Raw genomic sequence first — 16,933 nt, 5'->3', positions numbered from 1 at the left:
AGTATTTTCCCTTGAGCAGCACATTTTACCACTAGGTGGTAGTATATCCTTTAATTTTCACTTACATAGCATTTCATTGGATTGCAATTTCCATTTACCCATTTTAATTGTGATGAATCAAAGAAATCACATTGTTTGCAGTTGCCAATTTTTAAAAATTTCTTGATTTTCAATTTTCCTTAATACATCTAATTTTTCGTTAATGTCTACTAGAAACTATTAAAGATATATGAACTGAATACTTTTATAATGGGTATTATTGTTCAGTTGTATTATTATTATTATTATTATTATTATTATTATTATTATAAGAGAATATAGATGCCATTGAGTTTTTGAGAAAAGTTGGTATCATTTTTATTTCTACAGATTGAAAACGCCACCTTGTACCACCAAACTGCCTGCCTCACATCACTTCAAAAATAATTCTTCTATATAGACACTCTCTTTGGTAAGAAGGTATCGATAGTTCAGTACTCTCAAAAGAGAAGAAAATACAGTGTCATAGAATTTATTTTTCAATTAAGAGCAACAAAGAGTTTCACAAGGTACTTGTGAATAGTAGTCCTTTTCCCTACAATAGTGTTGCATTGGTTTTAAAGAAGTCCAGAAAGTACCCATGGCACGTTGTTCTTTTCTATGCAACATAAATGCTCTTCAATATCTTTAAAAATAAGATCTATTTTTACAGATTTATTCAATGCATCAAATTAAGCATTCTTAATATGAATGATTGGAAAATTATTAGGGCACTAAACCTCTCAAATCCTACTGGTGCATATATAAACTAAGATAAACTATCTGGAGGACCATTGGGCAATTGTAATATGTTTGCATTTTGAATAAATAAATGAGCCCTACAAACATATTTCCAAGGAAATAATGAGAAAATCTGAACAAATTATCCATAAGGATGTCCAATGCAGTATTATTTATAGCCATGAAATATTTGATGCAATCTAAATATTTAATAATATAAAATCATTAAAATTTTTGTGATGAATCTTACAGTGGCTAATTCAATAATTATCAAAATCAGATAAGAATATTTTTCATTATCATGAAAAATCAACAAAATGTTTAAGATCAAATTGCAGTTTATAAAATATTAAGAATATTACTTTTGTAAAAAATATGTTGGTGTACTTATACCTATGAATGTATCTATAACAATATCCATAACTATACCTCCACATCTATCAATACGTCCTAAAAAATATAAAAGATTAAGATCTAAGCTCAATGGTGAATTTTTCTGATAATTAGAATATAGAAAAATTTAATGTTATACATCTGAATTAGAAAATTTAAATTCAAATTTAAAATGCACTAGGGGCATCTGGGTGGCTCAGTTAGTTAAGCATCTGAGACTTGATCTCAGCTCAGGGTTTGATTTCAGGATCCTGAGTTCAAGCCCCACATTGAGCCCCATGCTGAGTGCGGAGCCAACCTAGAAAACAAAATCAAAAACCACTATATCTAATCAGTAAAAACAAAATGTTAAATATAATATTTTTATACATATATAATTTATTATGCAAATATATAACAAACTCTATGTTATTCTTTCATCTCTGTAACTTATTTTACAACTAGAAGTTTTTACCTTTTAATCCCCTTTACCTATTTCACACATCTCCACTCATTGCCCCTCTTGACAACTACCAATTTATTCTCTGTATTTAAGATCAGTTGGTTTGGGATGCCTAGGTGGCTCAGCAGTTGAGCATCTGCCTTTGGCTCAGGGCATGATCCTGGGGTTCTAGGATCAAGTCCTCTACCTGGGAGAACCCTACTTCACCCTCTGCTTATGTCTCTGCTTCTCTCTGTCTCTCATGAATGAATAAGTAAAATATTTTTTAAAAGATCAGTTGGTTTGTTCATTTATTTGTTTTGTTTTTTGATTCCATATATAAATGAAATCATATGGTATTTGTCTCTCCTAACTTATTTCACTGTGCATAGTACCCTCTATGTTCAGTTATAAAGAAACCAAGAAGTGGTTTAATAACTAAGTACTGCTTACTTGTTATTATATTGTAAATGTATGATATTCACTTTAAATTTTAAAGCATCTATTAATTTATGAATAATTAATCTGTAGCTTTGATTGTCTAGTATGAGCACTAAGTGTTTAATTACAGATAAAAATTTGTAATAGAGCTTGTAGTCCAGAATTGTGATGCCACCAGTTTGTGTTTTCTTTTTTGACAATCTTTTGGCTATTCAGGCAGGGTCTTTTCTGGTTTCATACAAGTTTTAGGATTATTTGTTCCAACTTTGAAATAAGTTGGTGGTATTTTGGTAGGAATTGCATTGAATATACAGAGTTCTCTAGGTAGCACAGACATTTTAATAATTTTGGTTTTCCAATTCATGAGCATTGAACATTTTTCCATTTCTTTGTGTCTTCCTCAATTTCTTTCATTAAATGTTCTATAGTTTTCTGAGTACAGATCTTTTGCCTCTTTGGCTATTTTTATTCCAAGGTATCTTATGGTTTGGGGTGCAATTGTAAATGATACTGATTCCTTAATTTCTCTTTCTTCTGTCCCATTGTTAGTGTATAGAAATCCAACTGATTTCTGTGCATTGATCTCATATCCTACTGCTTTGCTGAATTCCTATATGTGTTTTAGCAAGTTTTGGGTTTTCCATATGGAATGTCAATGTCCCCTGCAAAGAGTGAGAGTTTGAGTTCTTCTTTGCTGAAACGATTGCCTTTTACTTCTTTTTGTTGTCCGATTGCTGAGGCTAGAACGTCAAGTACTATGTTGAACCTCTGTAGCTATCAAGACAGTATGGGTACTGGCACAGAAACAGACATATAGATCAATGGAACAGAATATAAAACCCAGAAATGGACCCAAAACTCAATGGTCAACTAATCTTTGACAAAGCAGGAAAGAACATTCAATGGAAAAAAGACAGTCTCTTGAACAAACGGTACTGGGAAAATTGGACAGCCTCATGCAGAAGAATGAAATTGGATCATTTCCTCACACCATACACAAAAATAGACTCAAAATGGGTGAAAAACCTAAATGTAAGATAGGAATCCATCAAAATCCTAGAGGAGGACATAGGCAACAATCTCCTTGACCTTGGCTGCAGCAACTTCTTGCTAGACATGTTTCCAAAGGCAAGGAAAACAAAGGCAAAAATGAATTATTGGGACTCCATCAAGATAAAAAGCTTTTGCACAACAAAAGAAAGAGTTGACAAAACCAAAAGGCAACCTATAGAGTGGAGAAGATATTTGCAAATGACATATCAGATAAAGAGCTAGTATCCAAAATCTATAAAGAACTTATGAAATCAACACCCAAAGAACAAATAATCCAATCAAGAAATGGGCAGAAGACATGAACAGGCATTTCTCCTAAGAAGAAGACACCCAAATTTTCAACAGACACATGAGAAAATGCTCAACATCACTTGACATCAGGGCAACACAAACCAAAACCACAATGAGCTAGCACCTCACAGCAATCAGAATGGCTAAAAACAACAAATCAGGAAATGACAGATGTTGCTGAGGATGTGAGAAAGGGGAACCCTCTAATACTTTTGATGAGAATGCAAGCTGGTGTAGGCACTCTGGAAAACAGTATGGAGGTTCCTCAAAAAGTTAAAAATAGAGCTACCTTATGTCCCAGCAATTGCACTACTGGGTATTTACCCCAAGTTACAAATGTAGTGATCCGTAGGGACATCTGCACCACAATGTTTATAGCAGCTATGTCTATGATAGTCAAACTATGGAAAGGGCCTACATGTCAATTGACAGATGAATGGATAAAGAAGATGAGATGTGTATGTGTGTGTGTATATCATATATATATATATATATATCTGTACACACACACACACACATATATATATATGCATAATGTACTAGTACTCAGCCATCAAAAAATTTTAAAAAAAGTAATCTTGCCATTTGCCATGACATGTATGGAACTAGAGGATTTTATGATAAGTGAATGCATGCAATGACATGTATGGAACTAGAGGATTTTATGATAAGCGAAAAAAGTCAAACAGAGAAAGATAATTATCATATGATCTTACTTATATGTGAAATTTACTCATATGTAAAACAGAGGATCATAGGGGAAAAGAGGAAAAAATAAAAACAAAATGAAATCAGAGAGGGAGACAAACCGTAAGACACTTAATCATAGGAAACAGACTGAGGGTCACTGGGGGGAGGTGGATGGGATAACTTGGTGATGAACATAAAGGAGGGCATGTGATAGAATGAGCACTGGGTATGATATAAGACTGATGAATCACTGACCTCTACCTCTGAAAGCAATAATACATTATATGCTTATTAATTGAATTTAAATAAAACTAAATAAAATATACAAGCGCATATATATGTAGAGTGAAAGAAAAAAAAAAAAACAAGAAAAAAACTGCTTAAGATACCACTGTATGGCCTTTCCCAGGAGGCTGGCATGTAATATATGTACTGAACATATTTAAAATTCATTTTTTTGTTAGGACCCCTGGGTGGCCCAGTGGTTGAGTGCCTGCCTTCCACTCAGGGCATGATCCCAGGGTCCAGGGATTGAATCTAGCATCAGGCTTCCTGTGGGGAGCCTCCTTCTCCCTCTGCCTATGTCTCTGCCTCTAGCTCTGTCTTTCATGAATAAGTAAGTTAAATATTTTTAAAACTTCATTTTTTTTTTTGTTAAATGAAAGAACATTTAGAGATCATTCCAAACCATTCTAGAACATACCAAAAATTCTTTTTTTCCCCCCAACATATTTAGGCCTGAGGATTCTCCTAAGTAAGGTCAGTGGCCTTCTAATAATTATGAATTACGAAGTATAACCTTGGCAGGGCAGCTTGATATCTACACTTTAATTAGGATTTGAGTACGTACAAAGCATCTTCAAGGAGATCACTGGCATTCAGAAATTAATGTCACTGGTAGCCTTAGTAGTTCTCTCTTTCAAACATCCCCATTTCTTAATATCTAATAATCTGCCTTCCTGTACTGAAGGAAGTGAATGGCCTTCCTTTATTAAAATTTTTCTCAAGTTATTTAGTTATTTAGTTTGTGTTTTTCAAAGGCACTGGATTGTCCCTTCAGGAATGCATCACTTCTCTGGATGGTTACATTTCTAAAATTGGTAAATTCCCTTAGTAATTCATGGTCACTATTCAGGGAACCAAGATAATAATACACTTTGTTTTAATACCAAGTAACTGCTGTGTTTTGACTGCAGATTATTCCCTCCCCAAATCTAAATAATTATGTGCTTTTAAAAACATAGGTTCTAGGTTCAGAAATCTAGTTATTGCCCATGTAATGAATTTGTAAGATTTCATTGAATAGTGAACTTGTAGCAGTCTCATGATTATTCCATGTAAAATTCGGGCATTTGTAATAGTTTCTACTGAAGTGCAGGCTCCCCATAGGCATAGTTTCTGTGTATTTGAGGACAGCTTTGTCAAAGCTACTGAAAGTGATGCTCTTTTTCCCTTTCTCTCAAAATAGCAACCAATAAATAACTCAGCAATAAATCTCATCACTCTATTTATTAAATCAGCAAAGCAAGCTGGGTTACTGTTTTATGGATTATTTACTTTAGTTGAATTCTATCTACCCAATTCTCTCCCTGCCCTGAATTTTATGTGTATGAAAGATCAGAGGAACTTCTTTATTATGGTAGTTTTATTTGTAATTGCCAAACCTTGGAAGCAACCAGGACATCCTTGGTTGGAAAGACATCCTGTATTCATGGATTGGAATACTTAGTATTATTAGAATATTCATACTACCCAAAAGAATCTACAGATTCATTGTGATCCCTGTGAAAATCCTAATGGTATATTTTCTAGCAAAAAACAGATAAAATAATTCTAAAATACATATGTAATCTCAGAAAACCCTTGATAAGCCAATCTTGAGAAAGAAAAACAAAACTGGAGGCCTCATACTTTCTGATTTAAGATATTACCAAATTTTATTAGTTGAAACAGATCAGTACCAGGAAAAAGACAGACATATATAACAATGGAACATAATAGACAGCTCAGGAGTAAAACCTCCTATATGTGGCTAACGGAACTCTGATAAGATTGCCAAGACTGCACAACGGGAAAAGGATAGTCTCTTCAACAAATGGTGCTGAGAAACAGGATATCCACTAGCAAAGACTGAAGTTGGACCATTACCTTACATCATATAGAAATACTAATTCAAAATGGACTAAAGGGCTAGATATTAGACCTAATTCTGTGAAACTGCTAGAAAAAAACAGGGAAAATCTTCATGGCATTGGATTTGGCAATGATTTCTTAAATCAAAAGCACAGGTTACAAAAGCAAAAATAGACCGTATCAAACTTAAAAACTTCTTTGCACAAAGCATATAATTAACAGAGTCAAAAGACAACTTACATAGTAAAAGAAAATATTTTCAACCCATATATAGGCTTTAATATTCAAAATATATATAAAAAACTCTACAACTCAACACAAAAACAAGTAACCTGATTTAAAAATGTACAAAGAAATTTAAATACACATTTCTTCAAAGAAGATATACAAATGACCAAGAAGCATATGGAAAAGTACTCAACACCCCTAATAATCAGAGAAATGCAAAAAAAAAAAAAAAAAAACCCACAATAAGGTATGAACTCATACATCTTAGCATCACATTATCGATAAAAAAAATAAAAAAATAAAATAAAATAAAAAATGCTGATAGACCCATGGAGAAATTGGAACTCTTGTATTTTCAGAATGTTAAATGTATGACTATTATGGAAAATAGTAAAGAGGTTCTTTAAAAATTAAAAATAGAAATATCATATGACCCATTATTCCCAATTTGGATATTTATCCCAAAGAATTAGAAAAAAATATCTCAAAGAGAATTTTATACACTGATGTTCACGGCAGTGTTATTCACAATAGCCAAGAGGTGGAAGAAAACTAAATGTCAATTATGTCTAAATTAATAAATAAAATATGATATAAACATACAGTAGAATATTGTTCACTATTATAAAATAAGAAACCATCATATGCTACAGCATAGATAAAACTTGAGTACATTATGCTAAATAAGATAAGCCAATCACAAAAAGACAAATACTGCATGATTACCCTTATATGAGGTACCTAAAATAGTCATATTCTTAGAAACAGAGAGTAGACTGGCAGTTGACAGCAGCTTGGGGATAGGAAGAAAAGGAGAGTTGTTCAATGCACATACAATTTCAATTTTGGAGGATGGAAAAGTCTAGAGATTCGTTATAAAACAATGTTTATATGGCTAACATTATGAAACTGTGCACTTAAAAATGACTAAGAGGGTAAATTTTATGTTAGGTATGGGTTTTTTGTTGTTGTTTTGTTTTGTCTTGTTTTTTACCACATTAAAAAAAGTGGTAGAGGATTGGCAAATAGAATAATAAAGGTCCTCAAAGAAGGAAAAATCATGCTAATAAAAAATATGAAAAACGAGTCCATACACACAATTTAATTGTTTAAATATTCAAATATTTGAATACTTGATTATAACTCATTAGAATACTAAAGTGTTCTGTTATTCAATGCATTTGCCACATTGTGTTATAACCTAAGTATTCCAAGATAAAACGTTACAAATTTAACAGTGAAAAACTCATATAATACTAATATTAATGAGTATGATAAATAGCTACCCCATGTGTGGATTCCTAGTAGGTTTTCTAAAGGCCTTCCCTTTAATTTAATCCCTTTTCCTTTCTAGTATCTCTTATCCTTTTTGTGACTACTTTTCTCTTGCTTTATTTCTCTGGGTTCCCATTTATATTGCTGTTAATCTTCTATCTACAAATAAGCTGGTAAAACCCTTCCAAAAGGTATACTTTCATGTTTGAAGCATTTTAATTCACTTCTCACTTGGTCTTTTTAAATCTCTAATTAGAAATCCTTTAATCCCTCTCAATATAGCCAACACATTCTATTTTTATATTTTCAACTATTTTTCAGATTGTCTCATAGATAACCAAGAAATTTGCATGACCTAAATTGGCACTACTTTTTCTCAACAAAACTCTCCTGATTTGATTCTAATCCAATGGCTCTGTCATTTTCCAATCACCAGAGCTAAAACTTTCCAGTACTGTACACTTTTCTCTCTTTTGGCTTTTGCAGTGAATCTCTATAATCAAGATTCTTAAATTTGTCATTTTATTTTATCTACCACATGGTATTACTATTACCATAACCTGGGGCAATTTTGTTTCATAACTGAACTAGATAAACCATTTGTAATCAATATTTTTAAAATGCCTCTTCCTCTCAATCTGGAATTACTAGATTAATTTTTCTTAAGCATTGATTTCATAATGAAATGTAAAACTCGAAATCTTCTGTAGAAAGTGTAAAGGCTAATCTCTGCAATCTGACATGAGAGTCCTTCAGTATTACTTTCAATCATAATTCCATTTAAATGGAGTGTTTAACTCCCAATTGACATGCTAAAGTGAGGAGTTCTAACTTTATTTTTCTTCTAGCTTATTTACATGTGCAACTCCCATTCTATGTTAAGTGACAGAAACACTTGTAATAAGTTTGAACTTTCCTATTCCTAGCCTCTATTCCAGAGTTGAATTTAGGTCTAGGTGGCATATGCATTGCCAAGGCATGGGCACGGGAACAGAAAAGCACTCAGCCCTTGGTATCTGGTTCCATCTGTCAATAGATATATTTCAGTTCTCGTTCCCCAGTCTCAGTTATTAGACCATATAGATTGCCACTAAGATCCTCCTGATTCCCATGGACACAGTCTCTTCTCTTCCAGTGGTAATCTGTGTCCCCCATTTTGATATGAGTAAATCATTTCTGTAGCTTCAATGTCTCACTAGTTAACCGGAAATCACTGGAGGTTGTTTAAATATTTGGCTGCTAAGCCTAAATATTCAGCTTCTCTCTACCTGATATATTTTCACACTGTCGAGGGGTATAAAGAGTAGGATAGCGTGTTTTTTTTTTTTTTCTCTCAAATTTCAAAAACTTCTGAATATTGCCAGTTTACTTAAGCCAATACTAGAAACAATAGCCAAGTCCCCTTTATTTATGACTCAAAAATATCTAAACTTCCTTAGCTTTGTTCCTTCTTCTTCTCCTGTCCTATGGATATCTAGATTTATATATTTCTATCTTATGTATGTATTTACCTTCTTTTTTTTCTATTTGAAACAGAGAAAGTATAACCTAATCAAATCCTATGTTAGCAAACATTTAAGTTTCTTTATTTCCTTAAAAATATATGTATGGAATTCCAAGAAATAAATATTTTGATGATTACCCTTGAAACAATAAATACAAAATATTCCCATATGAGAAAAGAGGGAAAAACAGAAAATAAATACATGGCAAAATAACAAATAATTCAAGTATATTCCAACATCATTCAATTTAGATGAACTCATTGCACATTAAATATTTGCTAACATACCAAATCAGCAAATGTCACAGTCCATAAAATCTTTAATTTTTCTTTCCTCATGCAAGTCCATTTCCCTCAGTCTCCCTCAAATTTCGATTATTCTGTAAAGTCTTGCACAGCAACTTTGGATGAGGATGGTTACTTGTGGTTGATCTCTGAAAGCAGGATGAACACCTCACTCAAAATTTAAATTTAGTTCAGAAAAATGATACCACATACACACAAGTAGATACGTATGAAAGGTTTGTTATTCACTAATGAGGCTGTCTAGGGAAAACATGGGAAATTCCAAAACAGATTTGAGAGAAAGGTTTGGAAAGAAGGTATAGATGAGTGGCTTGAGTTTTCTTAGGGAATGGGGCTAGAGCGAGGGTTCCCATAAGAAGGCCTGGGTTTACATGATTTGATTTCCCAGAACCATCAAGAAAGGGAGATGAGATTATTTATAACCTTAAACACTGTCCTAAAATATTCCATACTGGGCATGGGTGATATGATCTGAAGAGTAATACATTAGGGGCAGCCCCAGGTGGCTCAGCAGTCTAGCGCCACCTTCCGCCCAGGGCATGATCCTGGAGACCCGGGATTGAGTCCCACATCGAGCTCCCTGCATGGAGCCTGCTTCTCTTTCTGCCTCTGTCTCTGCCTGTGTCTTTGCCTCTTCCTCTCTGTGTCTCTCATGAATAAATAAATAAAATATTTTTTAAAAGATTAATACATTAAAATGCAACATTTCACATTTATAATCAGTTTCAAATGTCAGATCCCATAGATATTTCCCGGTAGTCGAAAGAAGTAAATAGTGGTTCAATATGAAATAAAATATACTTTAAGGTGTGAAACACATTGTGCAAGAGCTATTTTGAGGAGGGGTTATTGTTCTCACTGATTCTCTCCATTTAACAACCGTATTTGTCCTGTACTTAAACCTGAAAATAATCAGTAGCACTTAACATTGGATAATTACAAACTTAATGTCATACTTTCACCTCTATTTACAGAATTATTTAGATCACTAATCCCATCCAATCCAGTCAGCAACTGGTAAGTACTTTGCATGCATAGATGTAGTTAATATATTCTGTTCAGTGCCTATTTCAGCAACTTTTCAGCCACGGTTTGCCTTCACCTTCAAAAGGACACAAAGAGACATCTTTACAAGCTACCCATGGGTTGTCTCAAAGCCTTACCATTGCACATAATCTTTGAGGCAATATTCAATCATATCTAACTTTCAGGAGTTGATGCATGGCATTATACTGATGGCACCTCTTCTGAAGAAATTCACTCTACATACTCATTCAGAGCATGAAAACTTTCACAAAGGAGCTCACAGTAATGGATCATGGCCTTATACAAAGTACAAGGCCCCATGACCTCAATAAAATTTCTGAGTCTTGTTTGATTAAAGAGTTTTCCATTCCTGACACAGTCAAGAAATTCTCTCATCATCCACAACATTAAAATACAAATCCAATATCTTTTAGAAGTTTTTAGGTTCTGTGAGCAACACATTCTTTATTCACAAATTTTACCTAAGCACTTGTATGCTGATACTGACAAATTGACCCATTTTGAATGGACCCTTCCCAACAAAATGTTCTAGAATGTGTTAAAATAACGTATAATAAGCACTCCCATTAATGTCCCACAGACACCTGTTTAGAGGTTTTAACAGCCTCCTTTCATGTCTTTCAGTGTTTCTAGGCCACTCACATTGTTGTTCATGGGTTTTTGATGCAAGAAACTGAATGCTGATTGTCTACTATGCTTTCCTTGTATCAGAGGCTCTCACAGGTCTCGCTCCATAACTCAGTATATACAGATACCCATGGAAGTGCACTCTGCAACCTTGGTATGGACACCAGCCTAAAGGCTAAAATGGCCACCTTGGTATGGCTGCCACCAGCTAAAATGAAAATCCTATCTAGAGGCAAGAGTCAAATCTGTACCCTTTAACACATACAGTCTTTAGGAGGAGCCAACCTTCATTGTCCTCAGCTCCTACTGGATGTCACAGTGCTGGAGATGATCATCCCTGTCCTGGATCCTATGGCAACTGGCGAGTCTTTGGGGGATCAAGAGAGTGGATGGAAAAGATAGTTTTTATAATTTATAGATGCAAGAACCACCAATGCACATGATGGAGCCCACTGGATAGCTGCTGCTTTTCATCCCCTAACTAGGATATCCTGGAATAAGGATAAAACGTTCAGCAGAACTGACCAAAGCTTATTCAGTCATTTTATCACTAAATATCTTGGTCAACAATGGGCTCCATCTGCATATTTTGACAGAATCATTTGTCTACTGGCAATGGTCTGGTCAACTGTTCAGGCTGATTGCAACAACAAAATTTTCATATCTAAGTTTTTTTCCCTTTGGAAAATAAATATGGGAATTTTGGGCATCACAAACACCCACAATATATATCAAGATCTATATATCAAGATCGTACAAGTCTCTTTACTTAATAGAATTATACTATGAGTTTTTATAAAGACATTCCTTATTCTCTTCCAAGTTCTAGGCATTGTTGGTAGTGATCAAGACACTTACTTCACAAAACACACAATGTTGAGCTCATATATATATATATATATATATATATATATATATATATATATATGAAAAATATATATTTAAAATATATATTAGAAAAAAATCATTTTTTAAAGATTTGTTTATTTTAGAGAGAGAGAGAGAGAGAGCACATTATGGAGGGACAGAGGGAAAGAAAAACTCCAAGTAGACTCTACACTTAGCATGAAGCCCAATATGGGACTTGATCTTAAGACTCCAATATCACTACCTGAGCCAAAAACAAAAATTGGTCATCCAACTGACTGTGCCACCCAGGTGCCCCTAGAAAAATATTTCTTAAGGAATTAGCAGTTATGGAGACTGGTAAGTCCCAAGTTGTGCAGAGTGAATCAGGAAGTGGAGAAAGCTTATGTTTTAGCTCCAATTCTAAATCCAAAAGACTTACAACCAGCTGATGGTATAGTTCCAGTCTAGGTTGGGCATGATCAAGACTAGAGAGAGGAGATATTTCAGCTTGAGTTGGAAGATAGGAAAAAACAAAAACAAAAACAAAACAATGTCTCAGAAATGAAGAAATTTCCTTATTTGGGGAAGAGTCAGATCTTCTCTTTTGTTCTTTCAGACCTTCAACTAATTGGGTGAGTCTCACCCACATTAAGGAAGATAAGCTGCTTTACTCAGTCCAACAATCTCAATGTTAATTGGATGCACAAACAACCTCTTAGGAGCACCCATAATAATATTTGACCAAATGTCTGAGCATCTCGTGCCTAGTCAAGCTGACACATAAAATTAGTAATCATAACTCATTATCAAAGTATTCAATGGAACTTTTAATTCCTCACCAGCCTCATGTTATAACTCTCATTCACATAACTGCTTACTTTAACACATTCAAATACAATTAGAAGAATTATGGCACATTTTAGTTCAGTTAAATACTAGAATAAGCTATTAGAGTCTGAATCCATTTTTGTCTTATTTTTGACAATTTTCATACCCTACCACTCTCTCTTCCTCTTTTGTCCCATATTTTGGTAAGTCAATAATATAATTTGCCTTCCTACCTTGGTGCCAGTGGGAGGATCAAACAAACTATACCCCATACCAAATGCACAAACTCCTAAGCCTGCCCCAATTCTAACACAATAAAAGTCAAGCTAGTGATTTCTCCATGTTTTCTCAAGCTATTTTCAGACATGTCTGGGAGCCCACACACTCTCTCCAGAAACTCTCATTATATGAGAAATATGACATTTCATATCTCTTTGATGTATATATGGCATCATCAGTGTTGATATTTGAACTAAGTTTTGGGTCACAGGACCATTCTCCCTTCACAGGTCGGTTACAAAATGTCTCTTCTTTTTGTCTTCCTGTAATATCACATAATAACCCCTTTCTATTCTACAATCTTGCCTTTATATCTATGCCTTTGCATCTAATGCTTGAAGTATAACCTTATAAAATTGACATGACTATAATATATCTACCTAGACCCACATTACTCATTACTCAGAAACAGCAAGATTACCTAAAAGATAATATGAAGCATATCTAGTAATATATATTTCTTGAAAGTATATGGTAAAAGGAATTATGTATGTTACTTAGGTATACAGCTTCCTTGTACAACCTATAAATCAAATTAATCCAATCCTCATGCTGGAAGAAGTATAACATTGTGCTTTAATCTGAAAATGATTAATATTTTCCTTATTCCTACTTTTCTGCCACATTATTAAATTGTATTAAGAAAAAATAAAATATATAATGGTGCTTATTAAAGAGTATATATAATAGTTATGGTTAAAGATTAAACAGTAAAATGGCTTCAGATTAAGCTCTAAATAATATAAAATAATATAAAATTATAGAGCAGTCTTGTTGCACTCATTATCAAGTTAAAAATATGTTCCAAACTAGAGCCCTTATTTTCTTTCTTTAAGAAGTGCAGACTATACACATCAGGTATTCAAGTAAAATCTCCACAGCAGGATATACAAATTCAAAATCTTTCAAAAGGCAATGTTTTTATTCCCTGTAATTAAGCAATTAATTCTACTGGCATTTATAGGCTGCATGTGGTGAGAGAAAAAGAGATAAAGAAAAGCAGTAAAATCAAATATTTCAATTTTACTTTAAAGGTCACTGAATTATATGACCTACCTTAGAAGTATTTAACTTGAAATAAAGAAGTCAGGAAACAAATGAGCTGAGTAACTCAAGTCATGAAGTTTGTTACTTTAATAAGAACATAAAAGATTTTCTTTTTAAGAACTCACTGGTATATTTGAATAAATGATTTCTTTGTGGATGCCTTGAACTAAAGCTTTTTACTTCCTATATTTCACATATATATTAAATTTAATATTTAGTTTTTGTATAATACAACATCTAGAATTAAAATAATAATTTGTATTGTATAGAAAAAAAACTATGTTTTCAAAGAGTATAAACAAGTATGTACAGGCTTAAATGTCATGCTCTTGAAACATAATAAATTTACCTGCTAAAAAAAATCATCAATACTTACTAAAATTTATATGTTAACAAATTTGTTTCCTGGTTAATGATCACTACCTTAGTTGAAGAGATAATAGAATATTTTTAAAAATAATATTTTATACACAAAATAATTCAAGAGAAAATATCTAGAAGTTTGAAATCATATATAATAGCTATATTTGTAAAGTGTTTCATAGAAGAGAGAATACATATTCTTTGAAGAGTACATGGGACCCATATATTTATCACATATTAGGCCATATGAAAACTCTGGATAAATCCTCAAAAAACTACACTGAGGACGTATAGTAAAAATAAGAAATAGAAACAAAATGTTAGGAAAAACAAATCTCCCTTACATAATACTTAAAGTGATAATTACAAATTAGTTTACTTTAAAAAAATAGACTATGACAATGATTACTGTAGAGTAGAATAACATTTATCTCCCAATACAGGTTCTAAATGCATCAATAATGAAAGTTTTGAATGGACCTCTAGTCAGCAACTGAAGACTATATTTGTAAAATTCTTTTCCAGATCCCTCAGTAAGTAGGTCTAGATTCTGAGTCATCATAAGAGGCTACAAGTTATGAGTACAAGGGTTGGGTTCTGCTATTTGAGGAAGGGAATATATCTCCATTTTTCTCTTCCTTTTTCCAGCAAGCCACAGTGTGGATGAGATGATGAGAACAAAGAACAAAAACAGACATCAGAGCCCTCTGCTGAACATGGCAGAGCAACAAGAGGGAAAGAGCCTGGGACTGCGTATTTATAAGTTTTATGTCCAGCCCTGGAGATACTTGGATTCATATCAGTGAGAAAATAAACTTTTATAATATTTACTCTGTAGTACTAAAATATGTAAAATACCTGAAGCACCATATTTTTGTGTTGCTTTATTACAGTTCCCTGACTTATATTCCAACTAGCAAATCTTTAAATTTTCTACTGTCTCATACCTGTGACATAATTTTCTACTCATAACGCTAGCTCATCCTACTGAAATAAGAGAGGGGATAGAATGCATTAAGATGTCCACTGGGGCTCATTTCTAGCCAAATTATTATGTAGATTAAAAGAATAACAATCAAAATTCTAACTTTTTAATTTTTTCATGAGTTTGCAAAATTATTTAGCCAGAAAAATATTAAAATAATAAAATAATTGACAATTTATATTCTTTAATAAAACAGTACTATAGGGGGATCCCTGGGAGGCTCAGCGGTTTAGTCCCTGCCTTTGGCCCAGGGTGTGATCCTAGAGTCCCAGGATCGAGTCCCACATCGGGATCCCTGCATGGAGCCTGTTTCTCCCTCTGCCTGTCTCTCTCTCTCTCTCTCTCTCTCTGTCTCTCATGAATGAATAAATAAAAATCTTTTAAAAAAACAGTATTATAAAACAATTTAATATGTAAGATATAAGATTGACTATAAAACCAACTACAATAGAGACAGTGGTAACAGATCTGATAATATGCAGGGATTTGATATATGAAAAATTATTGTTGGCATTGGAACAATTGACAGCATACTTTTAACAATATAAAATTAAAGCCTTAAATCTGTTCCATGTTTACAACATATGAGTTAGACTCTAAAATAAATGTTTAATTAACAAAGTTTTCCCAAAAAATCTTTAGGGAAAATAACAAATAAGTGGTAAAATATTTAAAAATGACATAAACCAGCATACCAAAAAATGAAAGTTAAATGTTCTACTATAACAACTCATCAACACAATACAAAACTTAAATAATACATGAGTATGTATCTAAGCTTCACATCCTCCTGCAACTGATTAGAGACTATTGAGGAGGGGGCTGTATTTGAATCACATCTTCTGAATATAGTTAGAGGACATCCAGTCTGATAGAATGATCGTCTGAGATTAATAGGAAGGTAAAGATTTTCAGTCACTCTCACACTTTGGTGTAATGGAAATACATTAAAACCTACAAGCTTAAACACCTATAGTAAAATTTAATTTTATGGAAAATAGACTTGTTCATTGATTTCTATACCTAAATTTTTCCATTGCATTGTGTTGGTGCTATTTTAAAACTACTATTAAATAAAGGGATTCATTTCTGTAGAGCTGCTTTAATTGGAACTGATTTGGGACTTTGCTTATTTCTACTTTATTGAATAAAAATTTGAACATTATTTTTAAATGATCCACTCAAGAACCATTTGGCAATCTCAAGGTTATTAGACATTATGATCTGGGATTTCACATTCACCATTTTTAAGGGAATACGGGAGAGATTATAAACAAGACAAAAGAGAAGAAGAGTGAAAATGGAGAGCTGATAATGTACCGTGGTGTCTTTTATCTTTTTTGGGTAGATGCTAGTATGAGCTACTGGGAATAAAAGAAGGAGAAGCCTAAGGAAAATTAGATAGGAGCTGAGT

The 16,933-nt window shown here is 33.2% G+C and overlaps 1 long non-coding RNA gene across 1 annotated transcript; it reads left to right on the top strand.

The window, feature by feature from the left end:
* Positions 1–359: 359 nt before the first annotated feature.
* LOC140621422 (uncharacterized) lies at positions 360–15,331 on the top strand. Its single transcript, XR_012021092.1, has 3 exons — positions 360–451; positions 10,469–10,511; positions 15,183–15,331. It is a non-coding gene; the product is annotated as an uncharacterized lncRNA (long non-coding RNA).
* The last annotated feature ends 1,602 nt before the right edge of the window (positions 15,332–16,933 follow it).

Source organism: Canis lupus, chromosome 30, assembly GCF_048164855.1.
Source record: "Canis lupus baileyi chromosome 30, mCanLup2.hap1, whole genome shotgun sequence".
NCBI classification, from domain to species: Eukaryota; Metazoa; Chordata; class Mammalia; order Carnivora; family Canidae; genus Canis; species Canis lupus.
Note: the sequence above shows the minus strand (reverse complement) of the source record. Positions and strands in the feature narration are given on the sequence as shown.